Here is a 17,784-nt window from a genome sequence, read left to right on the forward strand (position 1 = left end):
AGACAAGGATCTTAATACCTTTTCAACTACAGTAACTTCTTTTATCTCTTCACCCAAGTTTTTCATGCGATTAACAATCTCATCTATACATAAGAAGTAATTAGATATACTTTTATCATTGTGCGTTTTGAGAGTTTCGTATTGAATTCTGAGAGATTGTAGTTTTGCACGTTTTACCTGATCGTCTCCTTCATAGATTAAAACAATCTTGTCCCATATTTCTTTGGCGGTTTTGAGCTGCATAACCTTGACAAATTCTGATTGTGACAGACTCCCCAATAATGTATTGACAGCCTTGGCATTTGTTTCATGTTTCTTTTTACCTACCGTATCTGTAGGAATTGCTTATGGAAATGTGTATCCTCCTTCCATGATTTCCCAAACATCTGTTCCAAGAGATTGAAGATAAGTTGTGGTTCTTACCTTCCAATAGATGAAGTTTCTCCCATCAAAGATTGGTGGTCTAATGGATCCCTCTCTTTCATAGGTACTCATGATCATAGATCTTCCTTCAACCGATCAAGCTTCTTCTGAAGGACCTGCTCTGATACCAATTGTTGGAAATAATACTGAGAGGGGGGGTGAATCAGTATTAGCAAGTCAATAATGTTTCATTTCCATATTCTGATTCATATACGCTACTTTAGTTAATGAAACTTGTGTGTATACGCAATTGTATATAAGGAAACTAGCATATACCCAGTGAACTTATAATTTAGTTAATTCTTCATAAGTTGATCTTTAATATGTGCATTAGAACCCTATAAACAGTATCCAGGAGCAGTAAAAACAGAACAAATATTCACACACATGAACACAAGATATAAGGTGGAAACCCAATGCGGGTGAAACCACCTGCTGCAATCGTCTCTATCTTTCTTTTAATAAGAAACTTCTTTTTACAATGTTTTGTACTAGTGCAGTCTTATACCAGTACGCAAGCTTCTACCTGCAAAAGGCTACAACCTTCTCTCGTTCTCCAGCTTCTCCTAGAAGGGAGCTACAACCCCCTAGGCCTTGTACTAGCTGATGTACTAGTACGTAGGTGTTGGCCTACAGAAGGCTACAACCTTCTCTTTTCTTCCAAGGACCATGTTTCATAAATTTTCAGACTGGATCCATCAATAACATCAATCAAACGTCAAATATATCTGCATCAACCTAGCTCCTTTGCACCAACCAAAAACTGAATCAAATAATCACTTCTCTGAATGCTGTAACCATAATACAGTAACAGTAACCAGAACCCAAGCCAGAACCCAGAACACTGCAATAGAAATCAGAAGTAGCTAAAGCATATTTTATGAGGCGTATGCTACTTCAATGTGATGAACCTGCGTGCATCAAGGAAAACCTGCGTATACGCACTTTTGAAATGCCAAACCAGCGTGTATACGCGCCTTTGCTAAATGAAGCTGCATACAGATCTATAAATGATGATTTAAACTTTTACAACAACTTCAGACATCAGATATACCCATATCATCATGTTTACAGATTACAACATGCACCAGTTATTCAGATAAGAAATAAAAACCACACAAAGATACTTCTCTTCAAGCCTTAAGATTTTGACCCCTCAATAGAACTTATCCTTCATCAAGCGCTCAGGTTCCTCCTTGATCCAGATCCAGTTGTGCACCATAACCCAATAACCAGTATTCTATATCTTGCTTTTCTTTAGATATTCAATTCATGAGTGCCTTTGCCTAATGTTCTTCTCCTCCTTTTATAGTCCTAGGCCTTACTCAAGACCGTGGACCAAAACCACTTAGAACCAATACCGTGGACCGAATACCTAGGGTCAATGCTTCGGATCAAATACCATGGATCAATACCGAAATATCATGGATCAAATACCATGTACCAAATTTTAGTTTTCCAACATGTACGCGCCTTTCCTTCTATGAAAGTGTGTGTGTACGCATACGCGCCTTTTGTTCAATGAAACTGCGTGTATACGTGGGTTGGTCAAGGTGAACCAGCGTATACCTTTTCTTTCTTCATTCTATGTGGCCTGAACTGTGATTTGTCATCTGAGAGAGTTTCCATCAAGTACAACACCTGTATCACCTGTATCATAATGCCAACACCTTCAAAGGAGAAAGCTAGAACAGCAAAGGATAAATATCCAGAGTAAATTGCTAATGAAGGATGACAAAGAAATTGTCATAAATGACAGTCAAGAAGAAGTTGACAAGTACAGTAAACAGAAGCAGAAAATTGTCTTGAAAGTCAATATGGCAGCAGCTGAAAAGGTGCAATACAATAGTGAACAAGAGGGTAAGGATGTAAGGGTGGCAGTAAAAATGAAAATTCGGAAATTAAGAGTTGAAGGCAATCAGCAGACAGAGGATATACTGGACAAAGAAATTAGGTTGGCAAGATGGATAATGATGAAAGTGTCTCAGAAGAAGACAATAGCAAGAAAGAAAAGAAGCAACAACAAGAGGAAGATAGCAGTAGACTATGAAAGCATGGCAAGTGGAGCATTGCAGCATAAGGTATGGAGACCTGGAGAACAACAACAGACAACAGCAACAATAGAGAAGATGACAAGCAAAGAAACATTATAGAATAAAGTATGGGATCCTGGAGGAATCAATTATCCAGACTTATGACCAGGAGGTCATAAATTTTCTTACCTGGGGAGTCTGATGCAGGAGCATCCTGCTCAGGAAAACCATTGCATTTTAGTAAGCATAGGGTCTTGTGTTTCAAGGGACCTGATTCCCTAAAGAGTGATTAATTATTTATTTTCCTATGTTTTTATGAGGGTTGTATAATAGTGAGGATATTGTAATGAAATCTTCTCATTAAGAGAGATTTCAAGAATAGTGTGTGGGATAGAGGAACTAGGAGTTAGTTCATGATTTTGTGGATTAGAGAGGATCCTATTATAGACATTTTTGGGCCCTACAACCCCAAGCATGAAATGTCCATAAACCAAGGGCTCCTAAGTCCCTAAAAGTGTTGTTCTAACACCTAAAGGAACAAGGTCAACAAATTACAGCTTCTCGCAGAAGTTCTCCATGAAAAACTGCTCAGAATTGGTCAAAACAGGATCATTTCAGCTGCTCCACTGGCTAAGTGCGTTGCATCTCACCTAAATACACTATGTGGGTGCGTTGCATTTCAAAAATCCCTTCTGTGGGGTGCGATGGGCGAGAAATGACAAATGGCAGTGTCATTCCGCGAGGTGGAGAGGCAATGGAAGCTTCCAGAATCTTCTCCTGTGACACTTGCCTCACTGAATTCGACCAAGGATGAGTAAGAGACCATCAATCTCCAAGTGGAAGCAAGAACTATCAGAGGGAAGACACTAATCAAATCATGAGCTGACTCATCTCCATTACAAACATCTATATATGGATCCCTCATCCCAGAGATCCAGAGGCTGGAATTTTGCATATTGTAAGGAATTGTTGTTGGTTTCTTGAGACAAACATCAGACTGTTGGGTGATCTAAGCTTTTTTTGAGGTGAAGAGGGGCTTCTTTGCTAGGAGGTTGATGCTGGGTCAGAACAACTGGTTGTAACTCCTCTTGGCTCTTTTCTTGTTTATCAATAAAAGCTATTCAAGTTTTCCTCCATGTTTTTGTGTCATTGATGTTTGCTACATTTGTATGGTCAATTTACATCTGATCCTAGATTGTTTATGATTATAGATCCATGTCTTTGTATAGTGCTATGCTTCTATGATCTTACAGGTACTTTGTGAAGCTGGGCGTGCAAGGGAGCAGGTAGCTGAAGACTATCAAAGAAGAGAGGAATCAAATCAGGAGATTAGCGCAAGACAGAGGTTGGTCTTTCTGTTCCTCTCTATCTATAATTCATAAAGGAAAAACGAAAGTAGTTTTTCTCTGTTTGTTTCTAAGGCAGCTGTCACACCTTAGTGGGATAGAGCAGTTCTATATAGACACTTTTTCCTGTAACAAAATGGCGACTCCGCTGGGGAGATAATTAGTTGGTTTGTTTATCATTCTTTGTTGTCTATTTCATACACTTACAGGTAGCATTCGAACTGCATTTGCCATAGCAAATGAAAAGTAGATAACTGCTACTTCAATCCATCTACTGGATCTGTTTATGATTTAAACAACTGATTCACAAATTATCTAATTGCCCTTGTGATAGCTCTTAGATCCTCCTTAGATCTACCCTTGATGGTTGCATTACTGATTGCTTTTTGCTCGGCCAAAACCCAAGAACTGAACTGCAAACTGTGAACCGGAACCCAAACAGAGTCTCGTTTCTGGACCAGCGCAGGTACTGTTCAGAGAATCTGAACTTCAGCGCACTTCCTGAGTGGACAAGCTACGCTGCATTTCAAATTCTCTATGTTACAGGTGCACTGATCAGACTAGCTCTATGCAGTTTTGGCTTCTGTGATTCATTCTTTCCAGTTCTATTCCTGAATTTTGCTGCCTGTGAACAGTATATGTCTGTTTGAAACCCCTTTTCCTTGTTGTTATTCCGCCTCCTTTGTACAAAAGAACTGTAGATGTTTTTGTGTGTTTGTTGAGTCATTTACAGTTCTCCTTTGCAAAAGTAGCATAATCGTACCGTCGTCCTTTGATTTGAAACTGTCACAAGTGTCGATTTCAATCGTAGGAAAGAGTTTAATTGCTGTTGATGGTCGATTATCCTGTTACTATTGCTTTTGGTCTGAATTTGTAATTTTCTAGTGTCAAGAACAAGTATTCATTTCAAAATCGTAAGGTGTTGTGATCGTCTCCAATTTTTGATTTCGAAAAGAAACTTGTTGATATTTGTCGCTTGAAAAGAAATTCATATTCGTGCATCAACTTTCTTTTTAGCATTCATATACTAAGAAAGTTGAAAACAAATACATGCATGTGCATTTGCATATAGACAATCCGATTGGCTTGATTTAGGAAAGTGCATTTAGAGTGTGCTCTTTGCTCTTTGTGAAAAGATTCTATCTTTGTTTATCATCTTAGATTGCATTTTAGGAATTACATCTACATCTCGCGGTGAACCTGAAAGGCAAACTTCATAAACAAGATCAACTTAAAATAAATTCAATGAATCTAACAACGCTTCGGAACTTAACACACAACATTTAGAAGTCTAGGCTAGAGACGTATTCCGGCGACGTAAAGCCTGGTAAATGTTGCTCTCACTGATGGTTGGGTGATTCCTCCACTTTGTGACGATAAGTGCCAGTACAGACTTGTGCTCCCACGTACCGTCGAGTATATTTTGGGAGACCCCAATAGGATTAATCCTTTATCCATAGGAAGCCATGTCTGCCGCCTTATCGATCGCAATCCACTGAACACAGCATTCGGGAAGATTGACTACCGTACCGTAAAAAGTATTCTGCAGTTTTGCGATTGGTTTGGTAATCCCTCTACCTAGATTTCCAGAGCAGTCCCTTTCATTCCTTTTCAGACTCCTTAACGGAAAAGGTCCATCTAAGCACTTGTCACTTCAGGCTCATTAAAAATCGAAGGAGACTAGAGTCATCTTTTGTTTTTTCTCGACTCTTAAAAATTGAAAAAACAAGTTGTGTCAAAGCGTCTAAAATTTATTTTAAACAGAATATTCATTACCGTTTCCTACATTGATCTTGGGTTGAGAAAATGGAATCCACCAAGCAAGGAATTCCCCTTGGAGGAAATCCTAGTCCCTTCTCCTCTTGGGGAGATGTTGGTGCACCCCATATGGCCACATTGTCGCTTCCAGGACTGACAATTGGTTTGCCTGTATGGCTTTTCTCAACCTCTATCATTCAGAACACCACAATTCCTGAACAGTCAAACCAGCAACTAGACGAATCCAGAGTTACCCACCAACCTTCTACTTCCTCTAATTCTTCCTCTCCTCCTTCCTCTTCGCTTGATGGGGCTGGTAAAGCCAAAAGTCAAGTACCTAAAGAGAAGAAGGAAAAGAAGAAGAAAGAGAAGAAGAAGAAGGAGCCAAAAGCGAATGGGGGCAAACGAGTGTCGTCTAGCAAAAATCCACACACTGCACCGACCAGGCCTAAATCGCCATGTGTCATTTGCAAAGGAGACCACTATCACAGAGATTGTCCTTGCATCCCTCGGATCTTAAGGGACTGGTCTCCTTGTTTGCACAACCTGGTGTCGTCAACCTCTGATGATCATGTTGAAAACGCATTGTCAACTAGTGAAAGTGAAGCCCCAGGACAAAAAGGAAAATATAGATTTCCTTGTAAATTGTGCGAAGGAGATTATGCCATCCACTGTTGTCCCTTCTTAGACGAGGCTAAAAGAGTTTTGGACGATCGTCCGGTTTCACCGTTACGACTTCCTCCTGGATATAAAAAACTCTTGCCAAGTCCGTCACTAGTTGAAAATCCGGCTAGCCCGCTCAAGTGGTTGGCTGAAGCATCTATCATTGAAGACAAACCATCTGAACCCATACCAGACGAAAGTCAAAAGGTCGAGGCGGCAGTTGACCCGGTCTTGCCTTCAGAGGTTCCATCTTCAGATGATACAGTCACTGAAGAGAACAAGGATGACACCGTCCAAATTCTTTTCATAAGCACAGACTCCAACGAACATGGGGGCAATTTACCCGTTCCTTTACCGCAGGAAGGAATTTCGTCAGAGTCATACCCGGCCGTCTATTCGGTCCCACCTCCAAGCAACCTAGTTGTCTCCTTCGACTGGAATCAACTAGGCAGACCCCGTTTACCAGCTAGTGTACCATTCTGAATCATTGTTCAAATATATAGAATGGTTATGGCTGGTACCATCATAGATGAGGGGGCTTCTGTGAGTATCCTTTCCTCAACTGCTTGGAAAGCGCTTGGTTCGCCATCGCTTTTGCTTGAGATAAGAAATCTAACAGGTTTTGATAAAGGAACCAGTCGACCGTTAGGGATCCTTCCCGATGTGCCCATAACATTGAGAAGGAAAACCGTTCACATGAACGTAATGGTAGTCCAAGGACCCCTGGATTACAATCTACTCCTTGGATGAGACTATATTTATTGCATGGGAGCAATTGTCTCCTCACTCTTTAGAGTAATGTGTTTTCCGCACGAAGGAAGAGTGGTCAAGCTCGTAGACCAGCTTTCATTTCCCGAATCATACAGAGCAAATAGTCATATACCATCCCTGAATGGTCTTTTCACACAAGAAATGTCTCAATCTCCAGTCCGTCCACCCGATAAGCGCGAGTGATTCGGGGGGACATGACTGAAACCCAGGGGGCATGCACCCTAGTCTGCTTCGGCGGGAAAACTTCGGGTATAGGGTAGGTTTCCGCGAGAGAATATGACTAGTCTGTACTCTCGTCCGTGATTGGAAGAGGGGGTTATTCTAGAACAAGATTCTCTTGTCAAAGTTATGTGAGTGGAGTAGCCTCCTTCACTCACCTTTTCCTATTTCGGTAGACATCACCAAGGAAGTGTTTTGTTTGCGTTGTGAATAAGACGACCTTTGGGTAACCTGTAAGAGGTAGGCCTCTCTCGATAAAACAAATTTTTTAACGGACTAAAGAAGGGGTAACCTTGAAACTCTATTTTATGCTTGGGGGCATGCAAACCTTTTGGCTTGCAAGCGAAGAGCAACTATTTATTTTTTAAATTTGTAGGTCCTCTAACCCTTTAAACTCGTAGGATTGGTCGTTTCCTAACTTGCATAAAGAAAGGATGTGGGGAAAAACTCTAAAAATTTCCGTTTTATATGAGACATTCTTATCACACGACTGGATTAATCGAGCAGTTTTAGCACATAGTTCAAGCTCGTTAAAAAATAAACATAAGCCATGAGCAAATGTTTCCTCCCGCGTTTAAGCTCGTTAAAAAATGAACTATTCCCCGGTAAATAACCATCGTGAATGTAGTACTTCAGCCATTAAAGCCTTGGTCATGTTTGCACCGTCACCTCCACTTTTGCATTGGCCGATCATTCACCCCCATTTGATTGTTTACCCATTTTGAGGAACAGCTGCGAAGAGTGATTTCACTAGCCATCCTTGTAACACTGCCGTGATTGGAAAATTCCAAACCTTACCTGGAATCAGTTGCTACCCATTTTATCACTCGTTCCTCAAACGACGAGTCTCCTTTAAGCTCTTTTCAACTGACTCGTAAAATATGAAAAGATTGCCGAGCCATTGGCCTCTCCAGCTCGTTAAAGGGACAAGAAGTGCTATCCCTCCTCTAGATTTTAATCTTTTTGGACGTGAGGGATTATTATACAAAAATATCGAGCGCTTGTTTTGTTCGGCTCGTTAAAAGTATCGAAAATTCATCCCTTCTGTATTGTTTTATACTTTTTCGGACTTAAGGGATTAGATGACGAAAAAGGAATTTTGGAGTTACCTTTACGTTCCTTTTCAGACTCTCTAAAATTGACAAGGGCCGAGTTATCTTTGTCGTTAAACTCGTTAAAATTTTAATAGCGACAAACTTGTCTATAGACGAGAACGAGTTTCACTATCGCTAGGCTCGTTAAAACATAGCGATGGGTTTGCCCGAAGGGAAAATTATAGAACAAGCATATGTTATCCTCCTCAAGCTTGACAAAAATAAAGAGGTACTGGTCAGCAATGACTGGGGAAAATTGGGAAGAAAACTTGAAGAAACTTCGTTGGTAACAAGTCACTCTTGAACATGACACTTCCACTCCGTGTCCGAGTCGGGTTGGGTTGTTTCATTCACCGGTCACATCACCATGGTCCCATCATACCATCCACATTTGGGGTTAATGCTACCAATCCATCACATCAGTGTCACCGATATGTTCAAGAGAAGTCATTCAGAGAATTCACCTGTGTCTCACCCACTACCATACATTTATGCTCCATCCTTTCATGACCGCCACCCTGAACCTTATATCACCAGATCGTTTCACCTCCATTAAAATCATTTGCTCCGTTCCGTGTCATTGATGTGGGATTCATTAAGGCCCTCCTGTGACGGATCACTTCTTGTCGACATCAGCTCATTATCCAAGAAGTTGATCTAGGAACACCCCATTCAGTAATTTGAAGCTTGCATGCCTCAATGGCAAGTTTCTCACTTCCGGCAACAGGTTTACATCAATGGCCTTCGACCGAAAGATTTTGCGTGGTGTTCGACGCCAAGTCCTTTATTCACACCACGTGAATTGTACTGTAGTACCTTGAGGGTCATTATCATTATCGGTGATTCCTCTCGCGCTTGTTAACAGTTTACATCATTGGCTGGTAATCAAGTGATGTCTTTCCATGTTCGACTTCAGAACATTTATCACATGGATTGACTTGTACTTCGAGTGAAGATCGAACGAGACTGAAGACCCCGGAACTAGTTTCATCCATCCGGGCTGCGATATATATTCAGGGAAATAAAGACATCAAATGTACATCATTGCTGCATAGATAATCATCCAACCAAAAGGATGATGGCTCTATCAGAATCACCAGTCTACACTCAGACGATTGTCTGTCCTATGTACATGAAAATGAATTTATAAAGTTGAGCATGGGAATGCCCGCCTCAGCTAGATCATGAAAATATTATGAAGATAATGTATTGTATTGTATCTTATTACAGGTCTCCTCCCAGCATTGAAAGAACTTCGGATCCTCATAATAAAGCATTTCACTCGACATCAAAAGATTAACGACCTCATGCTTTAGGGGGCAACTGTTATAGACATTTTTGGGCCCTACAACCCCAAGCATGAAATGTCCATAAACCAAGGGCTCCTAAGTCCCTAAAAGTGTTGTTCTAACCCCTAAAGGAACAAGGTCAACAAATTACAGCTTCTCCCAGAAGTTCTCCATGAAAAACTGCTCATAATTGGTCAAAACAGGATCATTTCAGCTTCTCCACTGGCTAAGTGCATTGCATCTCACCTAAATACACTGTGTGGGTGCGTTGCATTTCAAAAATCCCTTCTGTGGGGTGCGATGGGCGAGAAATGACAAATGGCAGTGTCATTCCGCGAGGTGGAGAGGCAATGGAAGCTTCTAGAATCTTCTCCTGTGACACTTGCCTCACTGAATTCGACCAAGGATGAGTAAGAGACCATCAATCTCCAAGTGGAAGCAAGAACTATCAGAGGGAAGACACTAATCAAATCATGAGCTGACTCATCTCCATTACAAACATCTATATATGGATCCCTCATCCCAGAGATCCAGAGGCTGGAATTTTGCATATTGTAAGGAATTGCTGTTGGTTTCTTGAGACAAACATCAGACTGTTGGGTGATCTAAGCTTTGTTTGAGGTGAAGAGGGGCTTCTTTGCTAGGAGGTTGATGCTGGGTCAGAACAACTGGTTGTAACTCCTCTTGGCTCTTTTCTTGTTTATCAATAAAAGCTATTCAAGTTTTCCTCCATGCTTTTGTGTCATTGATGTTTGCTACATTTGTATGGTCAATTTACATCTTATCCTAGATTGTTTATGATTATAGATCCATGTCTTTGTATAGTGCTATGCTTCTGTGATCTTACAGGTACTTTGTGAAGCTGGGCGTGCAAGGGAGCAGGTAGCTGAAGACTATCAAAGAAGAGAGGAATCAAATCAGGAGATTAGTGCAAGACAGAGGTTGGTCTTTCTCTTCCTCTCTATCTATAATTCATAAAGGAAAAACGAAAGTAGCTTTTCTCTATTTGTTTCTAAGGCAGCTGTCACACCTTAGTGGGATAGAGCAGTTCTATATAGACACTTTTCCCTGTAACAGATCCATAGAGATAAGGAATATATTTTAGGATTTCATTGAGAAGGTTACGGATCTAAACCAGGAATTGTTTGTAGAATCCTTTTGTATAAATGTAAGCCTAAAAGGCATAGTCAAGTTAGACAGTTAGCTGCTTAGTCAGTCAAGTCGAGAGTTAGATAGGTTGGGTTGTGAGCCTACGGGCATTTAAACGAGAAAGGCCAACTGAATGTAAATTAGGCCAGAGAGACAGAGAGTCTCATTATGTAATCATTTGTTTATATTTATATATATACAGAGAATTCGATTCCTAAAGTGTGTAAGCATGTGGATTGAATAAACTGAATGATAAATTGTGGGTGAATTAGAGTTTCTGCATAGTATATGTATGCAGGTGGAGTTCGGGCAGATCACAGAGAAGAAGTGAGGATGAAGGATCGTGGTTTGATCGTTGAATCCAATCAAAGGATCCAAGTGAAGTTCAGGAGTGACAGTGATTAAAGAATACGTAGAGTTAAGCTCAGGAGAGAGTTATGTGGCAGAACAGCGAAAGAACAGAACCCTGAAGAAACCCGAAACTATAGAAGAATACTGAAGAAATGGTATAAAAATGAAGTAAAGGGAAGAATGAAGAAGTGAGGTGTCGATGCATAGGATCCGTTGGATCTATGAGATCAACAAACGAGGTTGAAGGAGATGAGCGGCCAGGATTAAGTCGCGTAGAATAGTGTTAAGAAATGAACGGCGGAGATTAACTTAAGTGTTAGTGGAAGAGGAATCTGGAGGAGCCATCAGAGTCATCGATGATGAAGATCTACAGTCATCGGGCACTAACAAGCTCAGGAATTAGTCAAAGAAGAAAGTTGGGTTTATAAGCGAAAGCGGGTTATCGGATGGAGAAAAAGTGGTAAGTGGTAATAGGGGGGAGTCACCCAATCCCATTAATCAAACGACACGTAGCACGTCGGAGGAGAGACAAAACCGCTTTATCGGGCAGGTAATCCCTGTGCAAGTAGCTCACCCGATATCGTTGTGGACCGTCCGAACAAATGGGTTTTGATCTACGGTGTAGGATCACCGAGCAGTTCTATTGATCGGGGAAGACATCAACCATCGAATCGCATGGTAAGATCTATGGCGGAGGTTGAAGCCGATAAGGCGTGGGAAAGAGCATACCTGAGAAGTTTATGAACACGAGTTAAATTTATTTGGGTTGCGGAGGATGGATGGAGATCGCACGACAGCTATTGATCTGATGGAGTGAAATCAACGGTGGAGAGTGAACCCGATAAAGGTAGAGCATCAAAATATGTGCCAAGGTCGAGGAAAGGTGAAAAGGTAAGCTTACATGTGTTTTATGTGTATTTCTATTATACGAAGGTTATAATAGAAATAAAGCGGATTAATTTATTTTGGGTTAAATCATGTTTTAACCAAAGTCTAAGGTCATAGTATAATTAAGACAAGTGGGTAATGAAAACAAAAAGAGGGTTAAGTAATAAGGGTTAAGGAGTAATCAAAGGTTAAGAAGGGTTGAATTAAGTTTTGCTCAAAGTTTAATAAGGGATCAGACTATGTATAGTCAAATAAAATGTTTCCACAATGAAGTTTAATTAAGAAGCCTTAAACCTTAATTTATGAAGGTTTGACTAGGCAGGGTAATTGAAATACCTGAGACGAATGAGATTATGCATTTTATATGCATACCGTGGGTAAATTCGGCTTAAGCTTGCATCAATCTCTCTTTCTTTCACCATGTCCAAGATATCTATGAAATAAAGTGAAATATACATAACCAAAATTGTATCGGTCCTCTTCGATGTCTACACTGATTTCAACTGGGTTCTGATTCAGTGTGCATATTTCTAAATTGGAAGAATTTTTTCCACAAAAAGTAGATTCCTCATTTTCTATGCTCACTTTAGATTCCTTCGCTTTCTCTGCCTCTATTGTTACTTTTTTTGGGGGATTAGGTCTCAACTCCCAAGAGGATTAGAAACATTGGTGCCTGATCTCAAGGAAACTATCCAGAGCAGATATGTGGTTTCCTTTTCGATGCATAAACATGGGTGTTGACCTATATGATCTTAAGCCTTTTGTAGAACTTGAACATTTTACAACCTTCGTACTCTGACAAGCAAGAGGGTTGGTAGAGAAAATTTGTAGATTTCCATTGTTATAGGCATTTATACGTTCCAATTCCTTCTTCCATTTTTTTCCAGACAATAGTGTACCTCTCAAGGCAGATTTGGTCCCTTCTAGAGCAACCTCAGCATTGTCGTTGACTGTGGAACAAGGCATATAAATTCCAGAGAGGCACTTTGGGGTATAATGCCCAAAAGGCCTAAACTTTGGAATGGGAGATATAGATTTTATTGAATTCGTGGTTTTCCATTGATATAAATGCTATATGGAATGGATTATGAACCCATAAAGCATGCCAGAAAGTGTTTCCTTTTGAATCCTCTCTGTTACCCCTGATGAGTGAAACCAACCGAAATGATAGATGGTAGAGATTTGTGTTGTCTCTATTGTCTATTACCATGCTTTCTTCATTTCCACACTTTGCTGGAACTAATACACTTTGCCCCATAGGCCTCAATACAGGTGTGGAGCAAAAATGGTAATTCTTCCCAAATGGTTGTCTTGCTTGAGAATTTCCCTGCTGCAATAAAGCCGAGTTATTTTGTCCATTGAAATAAATAAGACTTGAACCCCCATCCATTCTAATTGAGAGATATGGGACACCATTTCCTTTGCAACTCTCAGATGGAATATGAAATGTTTTTCTATAATTTCCTACTTCTAAACTTTCATTGGTAAAGATTTGTGGATTGTCAGTTCCTATGAGATTTACATGTGAGTACCCATTATGATTATGGGAGGACTTGAATTTATTTTGAGAAATTGGAAGCACTGAACCACTAAAGTCCAATGATGCAGGGGTTCCTTCCCTGCAAAGGTTTTTCATTTTTATATGGTCACAATATGTGGATACTCCCTGCAACTACATAGAATCTACTACCATGTTGTTCGTAGATAAAGCTCCATATTGATCACAATGAGCATTAAGAACATGTGATTTAGTGCCATCAATGGGATATGGAAGATTACACGTAAATATTGATTCATCCACAATCGAGAGCGGCCAGGGTTGTGCCACCATATCTTTGGAACCCACGGAATGATCAAACTTTGCACCATCTAAACGAATCAGAGCCTTCGAGTCCGGCCCCGCCTCAACTTCCTTTGCCCAGAGTTGCAGCTGTCTATTCATAATATCATAGGATCTCTGCCATTCGCAAACTTTTAGGGGGGCTTCCATAGGTACATCACCATTACTCTTACTACTACTAATGCCATTTCTATTGTTGAATTCATGTTTTGAAAATATAGAAACAGGGTGCATGTTGCTGGCATCAACCCTAAGCATCGACGAAGAAACATTGCATCTATAGAGAAAAGACTTTTACCTCAACATCTCGTTGTGAATGGTATCCACCTTCAGTGCTATGCATCTGGCTCTGGCTACAATCTTGGAAGTGTCGTTGTTGCTTCAAATAAATTCAACATGGCGTATGTTGTTTCTGCAACCCTGTGCATAGCAAAGGAGTACAGTGAACAGAGTTTGGTGAAATGCTTCATGTGGCTGCTTGTATCATGGAATCCCTGTAACTTTGGCATAAATATGGTGCACTTAATTAGGCGTAAATATATTGGTGCACAGATGTTACATGGAGAGGAGGAGGGTGAGCACAAATCCTTTGCACATATGTCAGCCTAAGAGGAGAAGAGTAGATGAAAATAGGAAGTTACATGATTCAAAAGAAAGTTCTATCAGCCTAATTAATATTTATTTTTAATTATTGAATTTTTTTCATTAACAATATTTTTTAACATATATACACATTTAACCTTGGTATGGATATGGAGATGTACAATTAACCCCACCTCAACTCAAGATGTTATTGAATTTAATTTTTGTACGCACACAATTCAACTTCATGAAAAACCAATGCCATGCTCATGGGTAACTTATTTCAAAGAAAGTGTCATGACTCTTGAAGAATCTAGGCAACCCTGATTATTTTGGAAAATACTTGATAGATCCATGAATGTGCCGACATTGTATTGGTTGTTTCTAAACTATTATAATTTAACAAAGTTTCAAATAAAAGAAATAGCATGTTTAAACTCATTCATATATAAAAATTAATTCCACAACTAACACAACTTGACCACTCCTCAAAGACATTCAAAATTAACCCAATCGTCCATACCTACGCTTCAAATTCAACTGCAACGATCAAGGATATGGAAGCGGCATGCAAAGGAGATGGAACGGATGAGTGGCACATTCAATCCATCAAGTAACTATTGGACATCTGCAAAACACGACAGTGACTATTTCAATTTTTAATTTATTGTTTAATATTTCTTGTTCAATGATTCGAGCTCCCTTAATGCCTCAGTCATAGATCATCAACCATAGGTTGGAAAGGTGAGGGAATTGTACCCTCCCCTACTAGACAATTGAAAGTGATCTTTTGGGGTCCAAAATGCTTCCAATGGGGAGGAATGATCAGGTGCTCAAAATTAGGCGTGCAGAGGAGATGGAACGGATGAGTGGTACATTCAATCCATCAAGTAACCGTTTGGACATCTGCAAAACACGACAGTGACTATTTCAATTTTTAATTTATTGTTTAATATTTCTTGTTCAATGATTCGAGTTCCCTTAATGCCTCAGTCATAGATCATCTAGATTATTGAGATTAAACATTAAGATAGTATGCCTAAGGTAACTGCATAAACCCCCTATGTACTTCAGCAATGTGTCTTGTGATTGCAAATCTACACCTAACATCAAAGACCTTTTTCTGAATTCTTGGGTGTAATATTGCACATTCTAACCTTTAGTTGTCCAAAGTTCTGCCAGTTCATGATGGCTTTATGCATATAAGCTAGAGGGTAGAATTGTCTTTTGAATTCAGCAATGAAATCATTCCAAGAAATTGAGATCTAACCGTGTTTTCTAATCTCCTCTTGGGTCTTTGATTCCCACCATACTAGTGTTGCACCCTCCATTCCCAAGGAAGCTAACTAAATCTTTATGTCATCCCCTTGAAGGTTTTGAATCCTACAATAGACCTCCAACTGACAAATCCAATTATCAAGCTTCTCTGCATTCACTTCACCATTATACATGGGCGGCTCAAATTTAACATCAAGTTTTAAAAAAGGTGATTTACCAATTCCTTTTGAAGTATGATGATCAGTATGAGTGAGGGTTGTGTTAGTGGAAGAGGGTGAAGATGCTTGTGAAGAAAATGATGAAGAAGATGGTGGAGAGGGTGAAGGTTTGTCTCCATTTCCATTACCTCCTCCTGAAGATCCTTCTCCTTTTGGAGGTTTGGAACTTCCCCTTGCAACTTGGTATTCCTCTCTTCATAAAATACCTTCACCACCTCTGCTATATCAAAGAAAGCCTTTCTAAAGGTATTATCATCTTCTGTCATGTTTGTAGGTTCTCCTTCATGAGACATGATCTCTGGAGTCTCAACTACAACTCGAGGTTGAACTAGTGTTGGATATTGTGGCAACCTTGCTCTCCATCCACTTGACCCAACTTTAGGGCTTCCAACCAACTTCCATTATCCTCTTTTGAGTTTTAACCTTGTAAGCGTGACATAAAATTGCAAATAGTTAAATTCTTCTTTCACAAAGAAAACCTAGAGCTCTGATACCAAAATGATTCAATTTAGAAAATTAGGTTGGTGTGCTAAGATCCTCCTCAAATTAGAAACAAAATGCTTTCATTGTGCTTAAGGATTCATGAATTTTTTCAAGTGAAAAATGAATTTTTATGTTAATTTTATGAGCAATTAAACATAAATAAGAGACTAAAAAGTAGCATAAACATGTGCAGAACATCATCAAAAACACATTACAATAGGAACATGATAAAGAAGTTCACCCCTCTTGGGCTACATCTCATTAGTCCAGCTTCAAATGGCTTGAGCCTCTCTATTATTCTCAAAAGTGTAAAAAGATGTATTTACAGTGCTCAAATGCTTTTGAAACCTACTCCCATGAGACTACAATATCCAAAAATGGCTATCTAGCCTCTTTTTGCACCCAATTTGGTGGAAAACTGAAGAAGTTATGACCTCTCCTAGTTTTCCCAATATTCTCTCCGCAAATTGCACCATTTACGGCATGATCCTACAATTTCACTCCAAAAAGCACTAACTGGGCAAAAAATTCACTACGCGATGGCCATAAGCTAACGGCACCGACAGATCCATCGCAAATCACAATCGATGAGAATCGTCGATTCTTATGGTTTGTGAACACAGTGTGGACAATATGCCATTGTGATATACAATTGAGTTGATGGAACTATCAACTGAAACCCATAATCTTATCGCATCCAGGATCCATCGCAATCAGTGGAGTTAGGGGGTAACATATATACAGGACTCTGCTCTGTGCAATCTATGATTGCGATTATCACATCGCAATCCAGTATGCCAGGGGGTGATTTCTATAGTACTTCCCTTCTGCAATGTGCGATTACAATTATCGCATCGCACCCTGGCTTGTTCTAGGGTTGATTCTTTAACGTCGACCCACCTGCGATATGCGATTTGTGAAATGTAGGGAAAATGGTGACCTACCACTTGTCACTTCCCCATTCGTTGAAGAGTCTTGCCATGTCATCTTCTCTTGCCATCTGTCCAAGTCAAACCTGAACTTTGAATTACTCTAACTTCTTCATATGACCTTGAATTTGAGTGTCATTCACACCGTTGGAATCAACATGACGAGCACTTTGTTCTGAAGCTAAGTTTATCGAGATTCTACCACTTTGAGTTTTGAGCCTAGTTTTGAGCATCTGTTCAACAGTCACCTTTGTCATCACAGTCCATCACAAGTCTTCTCTACATAAGAAGGTGTTAGAAATAATCACGGCGAGTACAAATTCTAGATTGTCGGTGTCAGTCCGTAGAAATAGTTGGCAAGTTTAGGTAGAGAATGAATGAAAGTCGGTGAAATCCTAATAGATTCTCTGGTTGGGTTTATGTATAAATAATTGTATGTTGAATTCAATCTTCAAGGCTTTTGTGTTGAG

This window comes from Pinus tabuliformis, chromosome 9, assembly GCF_031772625.1.
Source record: "Pinus tabuliformis cultivar Carrire ecotype Pingquan chromosome 9, CPIR1, whole genome shotgun sequence".
In the NCBI taxonomy this organism is placed as follows: domain Eukaryota; kingdom Viridiplantae; phylum Streptophyta; class Pinopsida; order Pinales; family Pinaceae; genus Pinus; species Pinus tabuliformis.